At 61.8% G+C, this 13,177-nt stretch overlaps 1 protein-coding gene across 6 annotated transcripts in view; it reads right to left on the bottom strand.

The window, feature by feature from the left end:
* IQSEC1 (IQ motif and Sec7 domain ArfGEF 1) overlaps positions 1 to 13,177 on the bottom strand; it is a 334,212-nt gene that overhangs the window by 53,467 nt on the left and 267,568 nt on the right. The window lies entirely within an intron of this gene.

Raw genomic sequence — 13,177 nt, 5'->3', positions numbered from 1 at the left:
CATGGGGCTGCAGGGGCCAGCGTGTTCAGGACCTTGCAAGGCTTGTCGGGGAGGGTGCAGTGGACCGCAGGGTCGGGGCAAGGCCAAGGAAGGGTCTCGGGTTTACCTGGGGTGGGACGGACGGCAGTGGCACCCTAGAAGGGGAACGCGAACTGTGGAGCACAGGCCCCTCAGCCCCCGAGTCACTGCCTCCGCCTCCCCCCATCCTTCCCCTGCAGCGACCCTCGGGGGCACAAGCAGCCCTGACAACGGGACGGGGAAAGGGCTGGTCCCAGGGACAGTGACGGGCCAGAAGAGCGAGACAGCTATGCCCATCCTCAGGTCCTGGAAGCCACGCTGTGGGGCCAGAGGTCACCGAGAAGCTGCGGAGGCTGAGGACCCCGCGTGGCGTGGCAGGGCCGCTGGCTGGTGAGGTGGGGCTGTGAGGGCCCGGGGAGGGGAGGGGAGGGGAGGGGAGGGGGCTGGGGCAGGGGGAGGACGGGTGGGTGAGAGGAGGGGACGGGTGGTGGCTGAAGGGGCTGGCGCTCCAGGGAAGGCCTCAGGTGTGCGAGCTGGCAGGGACCCGGGCACACCTGAACGGCGACAGGAGAGGGCCCTGGAGGAGCCACCAGAGGAGACGGCCCCAGCGGGTAGGAGCCGGCAGCCCGGTAGGACCTCTCCCCTGCCTTGCTTCTCCGAGGGGCGGGGAGGGGGGTGGTCAGTGGGCTGCCCCCGACCCCCAGCAAGCTGGGACTCGGGCAGGGCCAGTTTCGGGAGCCTGAGGTCTGCATTAGACCAAAGCAAGAGAAACGGGGTTCACTCCGACCCTGTGTCCAGTCGCAGGGAGGGCCCGCAGCCCTGACACTGGCCCTGGCTCTCCACCCCCGCGCCTCTTGGCCTCTGTGACCCGCAGACGCCTCGGATGGCCCCTGAGCCTGGAACAGCCCCTCCCCGGCCGCCCAGCCACCGTCCTCCCTGACGTGGGCGGACAGGTCGCTGGCCCGACTGTCCCATCAGCTCGGGGGAGAGGGCCGCGGCCGCAGAGCACCCCCTCCCCTGCCCCGAGGCCTGCCCTGCCGGGGACGAGGTCCAGCTCAGCTCCGCCTCCCGCCTCCCGGGCTGCAGACCGGCTCTACTGGCACCAAGGCCTCCAGAAGTGGTTTTTATATACGTATAAAAATATAGGACTCGGAACAATGAACTTCTCAGAGCGGGAGGCTATTTTTAGAGCCCTGCTAACCGCGCCAGCATTCAGCATCTCCCTGTTTGTCAGCTGCTGCTGGCGACATGGGCCTCGGGCAGGAGCGGGGTCTCCTCAGGACGCGAGCGCGTGAGGAGAGGCGCGGTGTTGGGATGCCCGAGCTGTGGGGCGTGGGGGCCGCCGCCTGGCACTCCCCGCCCCAGGTCCTGAGTGCCCACACGGCCCTGCAGGGCACTCACCACTCCACGGTGTCCCGACGTGAGGCGGCAACAGTATGGGCGGGTGGCCAGCACCCCGGGGTCCAGCCACCCTGCCCAAGCCTCAGTTTCCCACCTGCAGAGCGGGAGCGGGGCCGCCACCTCGGGGGTATGGAGTAGGGGACCCGTCGCCGGGCAAGGAGCCCTACGGACAGCCAATGCCGAGCCTAACTGGACGGGAACCCCTCCAGGGGGCGGGGCAGCGCCCTTCCTCAGACAGGCCTGTTCTCACCAGCGCACGGCCAGAGGGAAGGAACAGAAGTCGGCTGCGAAGCCAGGCCCTCGCCCTGTCCTGTCAACATCTTTCCAAGTCGCCCTTCCGGCCCCGGGGAGGTGGCGGCTCCAGCATCCCTGGCGCAGGCCTGACTCCTAAACATAAAGAACGTCTGTCTACCCGCCTGCCAGAGCCCGGGCTGGACCTCCCGGCAGCTCTGCGTGAGTCACTCCCATTAAAATAGCCCGGGGGGGCCGGAGGGTCAGAGGTCAGCACCAACAGCCTGCAGTCAGGTCCAGCGAAGGCGGTCCCACGGGGCTCAGGGCACCGCAAACGCGGGGCATAAAGGTCACCCTGGCAACAGGGAAGGGAAAGGGGTTCTGCAGCTGCCAGCCCCACCTCCGCCCACCTCCACTGTCTCCACCGCATCGAGCAGGCGGGTTATCTGACCGCCTTTTCCCCTGCATCCTGTGTCTCTGCCTTGGAAAGCTGGGGCGGAGGCTGCATGCCGCTTGCCCCTCGCTCAGGCCCCTAGGGCTGACAACAGGGCTCGGGGAGCTCAGTGAGCATTTGCTGAACGAGTGAATGAGTGACGCTACACGAGCGATGCCACCAGTGGCTAAGGGGCCCCCGTGAATCTGGGAAGCAGCATCCCTCGTTCGTTCGCTTATTCACTCAACAAACACAGAGGTGAGAAGGATGAGGCCCACTGGACGATCAGGACCCAGAGCTGGGCACCAGGCGGACCTCCCAGCCTCCCCTTCCGCACCTGTGCCCTCTCTTAGCTACTCCTGGACCAGGGGCCGCGTGCCCCCAACCTTCCCTGTAAGACCTTCGGACGGCGCCCTCAGCCCCTCGGCCAGGCATTTCACTGGGGCCGCCGCAGTCAGGCCCAGCAACCCCGCAGCCGGGCTCGCTCCTCCCCCACTTACAAGCGGGGGCACCGATGCCTGGGGGGGGGCAGACTCATCCGACTCCCCCGACACACCCACAGCCGCGACGGGGCCTGGGACTCTGGAGCTGCGCCCACGCCTGCTCCCTGGCCCTGCCGCCCGGCCTCGGCAGCACCAAACGGCCGCAGACACGGGCGAGTTTCTCCGAGGAACAGACGTGTGCTCTGCCCCCAGAACGCCGCCCCCCAGGCCTCGAGGCTCAAAGGAACAGGGGCCGCGTGCAGGCCACCTCGGGGGGGTTCGGCTCCCCTGGGCCACCTCTGCCCGCGCCCACCTCCCCAGCCCTGGGAGCCCTGCTGGCCGGCACCGATGGGGTCTCAGACGGGAGGCAGGCGCAGGGACCCCTCTGCAGGCGGCAAACGTGCGCTTTTACCTGGGCTGGAATCCAGCTGGCGGGGAAGCCACAGGCTCGGGTGGGGGCAGGGTCGTGGGGAAGGGGTGAGGGCCGACACACGCAACCCTCAATCCAGCCCAGCCAGGGCCTCTGCTCGGCGAGGGGCTGCTCACGTGGCATCACCAGCATTCCCGGGGGCCCCAACCTGCCTGAGGATCTCACCCCGCATCCCAGGGACCACAGCACCAAGCCAGGGGACAGGCCTAAACCAAGGGAAATGGGGCCTCTAATGCCAGTCCTGGAGCCAAACCCAGGACGGGCAGCCTTTCCAGAGAAAGGCTGTGAAAAAGCCTTTTATTCTCCCCAGGGCCATCTGGGCAAGGACCAAAGGAAGGGTGAGGCCCAGCCATCTGGGACCCTGCGCCTCACCCCCAGGACGGCTGGCTGGGAGGCCTGGCACCCACTCTGCCGCTCCTCACATGGGCACCTGAGGGGCAGAGCTCTCCGGGAGACAAGGGTCTCTGCGAGGGGAGCTCACGAGGTCTCAACACAGAGCTCCGGATGGGCAGCTAAGGATCAGGCCACGTGGGCCCACCTTCCAGCTTGGTAACAATCAGATGGAGCTGGGTGGCGGCCACACCCATCAGAGGGCAGGCGCTCTCCCGCCGCCACAGTCCTCACCACTCCCTATAGCCCGCCCACACCTGGCCTGCTCCTCTCCCTCACACCGCCTTCCTTTCAGAGCATGTGCATTTGCCTGGCATGCTTGCAAAGGACCAACGTTCAAGACCCAACTCAAAGAGCAGAAAACTCAGATCTGCTGTTCCCAAGGAACCTGATTTAGAACGCCAAGTCCCAAGGGGCAGGGTTCCAGAATTCCCACAGCTCTGCACAGCGGTGGGAACGCCCAGGCCTTCCGCTCTGTCGCACCCTCTGAGCGTTTGATTTTTGCAAGACCCACCAAAGTGGGTCCACATGGATGACCCACAATTGTGGATTGTGATCCACAATCACGTAGTCGTCATGGCCAACAAACTTCAACTCACCACACGTCCTCCTTCCTCAATGTCATGCGGCTAGGATATAACCTAAAAAGCGTTCATCCAAACCTGGATGCCCAGGTGACGTCCTGGGGTTTGCCCACCCTCAGCAGCCCCCTTCACCCGTCTGTGCAAGGAACGGTGCCCTGCAGCTTGGGAAGCGCCCACAGGGAGTGTGGGGCGGCTCTGGGAGGAGGTCAGACCAGGTCGAGCTCCAGCTGCCCCACTGCCGGGCTGAGTGACCCCGGGCAGGTGACCTCACCTCTCCAGGCTTCTGCTGGCTCATCTTAGCAATGGGTATCACTCCTGCCCGCTACCCAGCAGGCAAGGGGGAATCAAGTGAGGACAGGCTTTGCCAACTGCAAGCCCCCGTGTGAGCGCGGGGAGTATTTCTGCTCTGCACACAGACGGACAAGGGCTTGGCCAAGAGCCTTTGCCGGGTTCGTCGAGGCCGGATAGAGATGTGGGAAACGCGGTCTCCAGTCCAGCACCCACCTAAGCACTCCCTGCTCGGCAACCAGGAACACCTCGGTGCACCTGCACAGGGCTTCATCCTCTCACTCCACCCACAGCTTACCTGAAAGCTTACAAAACTGCTCCCCTCACCGGGGTCTCATCTGCACACAGCATCACCTCTTCCCTGTCTGTATTTTTTTATTGGCCACTTCCTACAGCCTGCCCTCTGCCAGACACTCACCCCCGGCTAAGCCAGGGCGGCTCTTGTTGGTTTTGACTGCTTGACTGCATGAGGATGACTGGGGCTTCCAATCCCTGGGCGCACTCGGAAAGATTTTTTCCAAACACACACGCACACACACACACACACACACACACACACACACACACACACACACATGCACACGCATGCACGCAGCCAAAAATCTTCCCAGCTGAGCCAAATTAAATACAGAGGCCTCTACTTATTTCCATACGCGCAACATGGACTTAAATAAAGCAGTTCTCTGTGGCAGGCTCCAGCAGACTGGGCTGGGCCGGGCCCCAGGGACCCCACCCACCCCCCTCCCGGCAGGGCGGGCAGGAGGCACCGGCTGGGGAGGTGGCTCCGGGGGAGCGAGCGGGCAGAGAGGGGACACCCGGCATGCAGGCCGCCCGTCTGCAGCCCACCCTGTCGGCCAGGGCCCGGCGCGGGGCCCTCTCGGAGCCCGGGACGCTCTCGGCCCAGCTGTCCAGTCCCATCCTAGACGGCGGGGCACCAAGCTGTTCTCGCCCCCCTCCGCTGCCAGAAAGCACTTTCCAAACTGCAAATCATCCAAGTCCTCGCCGACCTAAAATCTTTGTCCCGGTCCCGACTCCCTGGGGCAGCACCCATGCCCCCTCCCACGGGGCCCTGCCCACCCCTCCCCTCGTGCTCCAGCCTGTGGCGCTCTCCATGCCCTTCCCGGGACACTGGGTGCCCATGACGGAGGGGGCACAGCCCACAAGAGGCCCCGGGACGCCCTGCCCGACAGTGAGCTGACCCTGGGACGGGCGCACACGTTGTGTGTCAGTGTCCTCAGGGCCAGCACATCCTAGGATGAGTGAAGGAAGGAAGGAGCTGATGGTGACAAGAATCACTGCACAGCAGCCGGTGACAGCCACGCGCCCGGCCTGCTGAGCACCTCACAGGGAACTAACTAACCATCCAACAATTTTTTCCTTAATAGATGTTTATTCTTTAGAGTAGTTTTAGGTTCTCAGCAAAACGAAGCGTCGAGTACAGGGTTCCCATACACCCACCCCAACACGTGCACAGTCGTACCCCCATCAACACCCCCACCAGAGTGGCACCTCTGTCACGGTCGGGAACGCGCGGACACCACACCGTCACCCAGAGGCCGCAGGTCACTGAGGGCTCACGCTTGGAGCTAAAGGTAGAGGCAGGTGCTCTATCACCTACCCATTTAGTCGACAGAGATACTGAGACACAGAGGTAATGTAACTGAGCGAGTGCGGGAGGGGAGAAGGGGGGAGGCCGACCAAGGCACCGGGCCACCGGCCGACGGGCCACGGTGCTTCACACCCGCACCTCTGCAGCCCCTTCCTCGGGAGGGGGAGCCCACCCCCCTTGTCTGCCCCCCGACCCCCTCCTGCCTCTCAGGACCTGGACCTGCAGCACCGTCGACAGGCCCCCACCCGCACGCGGCAGACGGAGCTGGAACAGCGAGGGCCTGGGGAAGGACGCCGCCCCTCAACCTCCTGTACCAGCGGCACACGGCCCTCCCCGGTCTGGCACTCGGCAAGCAGGAGCTGTGCGACCTCGGGCAGCTGACTAGGCCTCTCTGTGCCTCAGTTTCTTAGCCATAAGATGGGGGTGTTGTCCGGCTCACAGGGCTGCTGTGAGGGCCGCAGGGTAACGCACACAAGTCCTCACCTGGGGCCTGAGAATCAGGACGTGCTCGGGGCTGCGTCGCACGGCGCCACGGGGACCGGGTGGCTGGAAGGCGGTGGGTGGGTGGCAGTGGGAAGAGACCTTAAGGAGCGGCCTTTGCTCGGAACCAGGCGTCAGACCACGTGACCCAAGACCAGCTCCCGCCTGAGGAGAGTGCGGGGTGCGCTGACCGGGCGGGCACCGGTTCAGAGCAGGAGTGGGGTGGGACTCGGGCACACTGTGGCTTTTTAACTGAATCTGGTTGCGGGCCCTCCGTGCGCCCAGCACTGTGTCAGACGCCGGGGTGGTGACAGTGATATGTTAACATGTTCCTGAGGACCAGAGCAACTCACATTTCCTGAGCACCCACCGTGTGCCAGGCTGAGACACAATGCTGGGCGGGGGCTGTCAGGATGACTCCAGCCTCCTATCCAGAGCCCGAGCCAGGGTCGGGCGGGGAGATCTGGGGAGGGGGAGGCCATAAGGAGCCAGGTTACAAGCTGCAGGACAGAGAGGAGGGACGAGGGCCTGGTAGAGGCCCGGGTGGGAGAGGGGCTGGCCACGAGGGCTTGGACGGAGCTGCAGTGGTGGGCGTGGATGTCTCTTAGGCCAGAGGAAAGAGCACTTGGAGGCCACGTGTCAGGCCACCCAGAGGCCAGGCGAGATGAGAGGCCACCGTGTGGGGGGACAGGGGCGCAGGGGCCACTGCCACCCCACCACCGGGCGAGGGCAGCCCCGGGGCAGCAGGCGGGGCCCCGTGGGGACGCTGAGCAGGGAGCCCAGTTCTGCCTGGGGGCCTGCGGGGTGAAGGCCAGCGCCTCGCGCATCCCACCCCATGATCTGACGGAGGGGCCTCGCAGGCCTGGCCTCCCCCGGGGGCCGGCGTCACTCGGGTCTCAAGGCCCGGAAACGGGGCCAGGCTCTGGGTTCCCAGGCTGGGCCACCACAGCCAAGGGCCATTGGAGGAACGCGGATGTGCCCCAGGGACCCACCCCGGCCACACGACCCCTCCACTGCCAGACATGAGGCTGACCGCACGACAGGTCCTTGATTTAAAATCAACAAAATGTCTGGGATCTGCCTCAGAATAATCCGGGAGCAAGGAAGTAAAAGTGCCCGTGGGAGCCATTATGCCATTCTCTCTACTTCGTATATGTTTGGAGTTTTCCATAAGAAAGAGTTTAAAATAGTGCCAAGAATCTGCTGTCCACATCAAGGCCTATCATCTTCCTGGGCCATTCTGCCATTTTTACTGCATGGGGGAAAAAAACCCAAAGCCTGCACATTTAATTTACGGCTTTGAGAAAGTCAAGGCCGGAGGGAGCAGAGAAGCTGAATCTGCAGGGCCGCACCTCGCCGTTCTGGCAGCGGAGGAAAGAGCCGTTTCCCAATCACTTCCTCTCCCGCCCCAGCACGGCACTGAGCTACCCTGGGACCTGTCCAGGGTCTACACGGGGAAATAAGACCGATTCATAAGAACCCGGGAGCAGCCGGCAGTTCCTGAACAACTGCCACCAGCCCCTCCGTGGGGGAGGGGACCTGGAGGGCCCTTCTCACGCCAGGTGGCCTCCCGGGTGACCTCCCAGGCCAGCAAACATGCTTGTGAGATGCCAGGCCACTAGCCAGAGCTGCAAGGGTGCCGCGCCCACTGCGAAGTGGACTCTGTGCTCTCCACACGTGGCTGCTGTGAGAACCCAGGGCTGCTGTTTGGTCTGGGGTGGGGGGGTCCCACACATTCCTGTCTGCCCCCCGCCCCTTCCTGCCTCTACCTCATCCTCCATTCTTGAAAGCCCAAGCCCTCGCCACAACAAGGTCAGGGAGGGGGAAAGATATACTTTAACCTGAAGACCAAATCTACATTGTACAAAACTTGAATATGTTATTTCCATTCTCTCGCCTCAGTTTCCTTGTCCGTAAAATGGGAATAATACCAGCTACTTACTTGACAAGGCTCTTGGGAGGTTCAAATAGGATAAGTGTGTGTCAGATTCAAAGACCACCCAAATGTCAGATATTACCATTTTTATTCTGTGGCCCATTCCAGTCTGGATCAAACCTGTGCCAACTCCAGACCCATCAAACCCAGCCAAGCCCTTCCCCTTCCCTGCAGGTGCCCAGCTGCACGTTTCCCAGTCTCCGGGCAAAACACTCCACTGTCCATCCTCCGTGGGAGGTTTCAATCCTCAGCTGTAAGCAGAGGCTACGAGCACACACACAAGCCCACGGGGCGTGCCACCCCTCACCAAGGCTGCGATCTGGGTCCTCCAGTCGCCGCCGCTGTGCACCACGAGCAGCCCTGGCCCTGCCCGCAGCCAAAACGAGGGGCCATCCGCTCCTGTCGAGGAACAACGCCGTGGAACCCCTCAAGTCTGAAAGAGTGAGAAGCTACCGTCTACCAGGCGTTTACATTACACGCTTAAGCACTTTATGTGGATCAACTCATGTAACGAGCTCTTACTGTCACTCACCTTTTGCAAATGGGGAGACCAAGGCACAGAAAGGCTAAAGAACATTCCCAGGATCACAGAGAGTGTGAGGCCCAGGGCAAGGGTCACAGGCTACAGTATCTGCCCCCCAGCCGCTGGACCAAACATCCCCCCTCAGCAAATGACGACGGGGGTCCCGCGGTCTTCACAGAGGTGGAAACCGAGGCCCAGAAAGGGGACGTGACGTGATGCCTGACGCCAGGGCCCCCAGGGACGCCTCCTCCCTCTGGAATAATCAGGATAAATAATAACACTGACAATGACCATAACTGATATCTACTGAGCTCCTTCTATATCACAGTAAGGCACCGTGTTTCACTCGGACGACTGCATCCAGTTCTCACACCACCAAGCCTCCCAGCCAGAGACAGAAAAGCAAACACCGTCTGCTTCCATCTTCCATCTTCAGGCATCGGGAAGAAAGTGCACACGCTGGCAGACAGACACGGACCCTGCCTGGACCACAGCCACTTCGGGAAACCCAGACAAGGAGGCTGCCTCCCAGCTGGGACGCTTTCAAATTTTCCAGTGTTTTTAAAAATGGTCCTTCTCTCCTCCCATGGGATGGAATTCAACAGCCCACATGCATGTGTGTCCCCTCATGACGTCAAAGGCCATGCCCTTGGGCTTCCTCACCATGCCCAGGCCAGCTACGTTCGCACGGGTCCCTCAGCAAGTCAGGGGCAGTTGGCTATTGTCCCTGAGACCCCGTGCCACACCGAGACTGGCCTGGGGGTAAGCGTGCTACCCTCAAAATGCGGCAAGTACTTGGGACCAAGGGCGTCCTGCAGCATCCTGCTGGAGTGTCTGGGGAAGTAGCTCTGGGGTCTGTCAAGACATTAGGAGAATGGAGAGAGATGTCATCAACCTGCCTATAGCTGGCGCGTTTGGGGACACTCTGGGAATCCTCACAGCAGGGGATACTAGACTCCTGTTCCGGGGTTTGGGAAAGACGCAAAAGGTTCTATTTGCGATGTGACATATTTTGCTGAAGATTATTTAGTCCCAGAGGGAGCAGAGCCTGGCTGTGAGGAGCGCAGACCCCGGAGCCAGGCAGACGGAGTTCAAAGCTCAGCTCTCGGGATTACTGGCTGGTGACCCTGGGCAAGGCATGTGACCTTCCCCCACCTGAAAAATGGGCCCAGCAGAAGCTCTTTCTCATAAACTGCTTTGAGAACTAAGTACTTCATACAGAGTTCACCAAATGGCAACCGCTGCTATCATTATTATTATACCAACCTTTGAACAAAGAGGAAAAAACAATGTCGTCATAGTTTCCCCATCTATACAAAGAGGGAGGGGACTCTGGCTACACCTGGGCCTTAAGTTCACATTAAACTGTCTCCGTGTTAGGAAACTGCAAACCAAGGAAATGAAATGGAAAGAATGGTCCTTTCCATCAAGGAGCAGAGAAGCTACAGCCATGTACGAATAAGGCATTAAAAGCTGTTAAAGTCAGAGCAACTAGGACCAGGCCCAGCGCCCCGTGCAGACTCCAGAAACCAGCGGGAAGGAAAGCAGCGAGGAGTACGCAATGATGGGCCGAGGGCTGCTGCTCCTTGCTGGGCATGTACCACGGGTCCTCAGTCACCAGGCAAAGCTGCACAGGCCCCACAATGTCCTTTGGGGTCCCACTTCACAGATGAGAAAATCAAGGCTCAGACAGGGGAGGCAATATATCTGAAGCCATGCAGCTGGGAAGAGTCAGGGCTCTGTGCAACCCCGAGGTCCAGGCCCCGGGGCTCACGGCTTCACACGAGTAATCCGGTTCCCCTACATCGAGCCCAGGGCCTGGCAGAGCAGGTGCTTGGTGAGTGTTTGGTGAGTGAATAAAGGAACACAGGAAGTGTGACGTGGCTGGCCCTGGGGCTGCACACGTCTCTCCAGAGAACAAAGCGCCCTCCGGGCCGGAGAGCGTGTACGTCCACGGGTGCACTGCTCGCCGCGACGGCCGAGCACCAACCACAGCCCGGGGCTCGGGGCACACGCCCAACCCAAGTGCAGCCACAGCAGCCGGAAGAGCAGCAGTTACCACGCCACGTCCTCCACCACGACTGCCACCACTTTCCCCCCAGGAGCCACTCACGCAGTAGGAACAGCCAGATTCTCTAAGGCCTGACCGATTACTTCTTCAAGAGCTGTAATGGCCTTTAAACTCGTTACGATTTGCTTTTCAAGAACAAATGACATATCACACTCAAGAGCCTTTGCACACCCTCCCCCCGCCCCCCAGGCACACACAGTTCCAGGGCACCCGGGCTATCTCCGCAGGACTCTCCCCTGGCTGGGTCCAAACCCATCAGCCCTGTGCCGTCGCCTTGCCTCTGTGCTTACTGGGCGGATATTCCACACGTCATCATAATGCAGAGGAAATTTACAAAAGAGGAAGGAAGAAAATCCAATGGGTCCCTGGTGGTGGGAAGCACCTAGAGCTGACCTGGGCCAACTGTGCGCCTGACCGAGGCTGGGGCAGCCAGCCCAGCGAGGGCTTTTAGACGCCCGCTGGGAGGGCCTCGGGCCCCTCCGTGAACCAGCAGCGCCATTCCCTGTCACAGATGGGGAAACAGAGGTTCGTGGGGTGTGGAAACTCGCATAAACTCACAGAGCTGAGCTGGGGTTTGGAATAACGTCTGTCCGCCTCCCCAAGCCCTTCTTTCCTGACGCCCTGAGCCGCCCTGGACCCACGGATTCTCCCGGCAAACCACGATCGCACATTCCAGAGCCCCGCCGGATAACACCCGCACACGTGCACACGTGTATACTGAGCTCCTGGAGCCCTGTCCATACTCTTCCAGAAGGACCTATCTGTCCAGTCATCACACTGTTTGTGCAGCCAGCAGTCCTGTCCGTGTTTCTGAACCAAAGCTGTGTAAATATTAGCACAACCAGCTCAGAGTCCGACTTCCTTGGGCAAAAGCCCAAGGATGGCGGCAGGGCTGGCAGGGACCCTCCGCAGGCCTCCATCAGAACGTGTGGGTTCTACTCTGGGCTCGCCTTGTAATACTCTGGTCATGTCCCTGGATTCCCTGCCTCTATGTGCCCATGCAGAAAGGTAGGGTGAGAGAGGCTCAAAGAGCAGAGCACCCAGGACAGGTGCCAGGCATGCTGTTGGCCGGGGGGCGCGGCCGTGCCGGGACAGGTTGCCTTGGACCTGTTACACGCTGGGGGCGTCCCGAGGCCTCTGGAGCCTGCTGGGTCCTCTCTGTGTTTAGAGAAGGGGAGATGGCCCTCCCGGAAGGACTCTGCGCTGGGTGCAAGCTGGCCAGCCCAAGGAGCGCCTTGCTAAGCCTCCACGGGCCAGGGCTGGGCTGATCCTCTCCCACCCTCCCCCAGGCACTCCGCAGCAAATGGGCCCCACCTGCTCGGAGGCCCGAGGGTAAGCTGCAGGCTGGGCCTGAGCAGGGCTTAATCTCCGGGGCACCTGGCCCGGCAGAGACGGAGGAGCAGCTGCTCAGCACCAGCTCTGACCACACAAGGGCCCAAGCAGGCTTCCCTGTATCTGGAAGATTCAGATTGGCTACACGGAGGGACTTCCAATGAGAAGGGATGCAGGACGTAGGAACACGCAGAAGAGGTGGCCACGGACATCCCCACGGGAAGGGTGGCACTGGACAAGTCCTAACGGACGGAGAGACTCCTCAGGCTCTCTCTGCTGGCGACGGAGGAGGCCCAGCCAGCAGAGCGTGCCGACCACCGTGTCCCCGCTAGCCTGTGGCCCCAGGAGGACAAAGACTCTGAGTTCTGCTCACTGCTGTGTTCCCAGTGCCTAGAGCAGGGGCTGCATACAGCAGGCACTCACGCCACAGCCTTCGTGCTGACAACAGAAGGCTCAACCTCAGTGTGCTCCCCTGCAACATGGGGAGGCGGTACCGCAAGGACGAGAACGCAGAGGAATACGGGGAGGACAGGTGCGCACGGCGCCGGCACGTGTGGGATGTGAATATCATGACTCCCCCCGGCACCATTCTCGGACTGATGCCACTGACTCCAGACAGCTGGTCCTGCAGCTGCAGCCTGCCTGGCCTCCGCCCCAGACGCAAGGAGCCATGGGTCCCTGGGAACCACACCCCACAACCCCACGTGGAGCCTCAGTCCCAGGGCCCCGGCCCCTGAGGTGAGGTTGGGGGGCGCGGAGAGGAACACACGTGCGTTCTCAGCGCAGGTGCCAGACACACACTGCAGAATTTCTGAACTCAGAGATCAAACGGCTGAAGGTGGGCTCCCCCCCGCAAGGGGCCTGACACAAGCCAAGACAGTTTGTCAACAAATCCCCTCCGCCCCACAGCCCTGCTCCTCCGGGGGGCCTGCAGACAGCTCAGGGGGCAGCTGTGCTGGCGGGCAGAGC

The sequence above is a fragment of the Balaenoptera ricei genome, chromosome 11 (genome assembly GCF_028023285.1).
Source record: "Balaenoptera ricei isolate mBalRic1 chromosome 11, mBalRic1.hap2, whole genome shotgun sequence".
Classification (NCBI taxonomy): Eukaryota; Metazoa; Chordata; class Mammalia; order Artiodactyla; family Balaenopteridae; genus Balaenoptera; species Balaenoptera ricei.
This window is presented reverse-complemented; position numbering and strand designations above follow the sequence as displayed.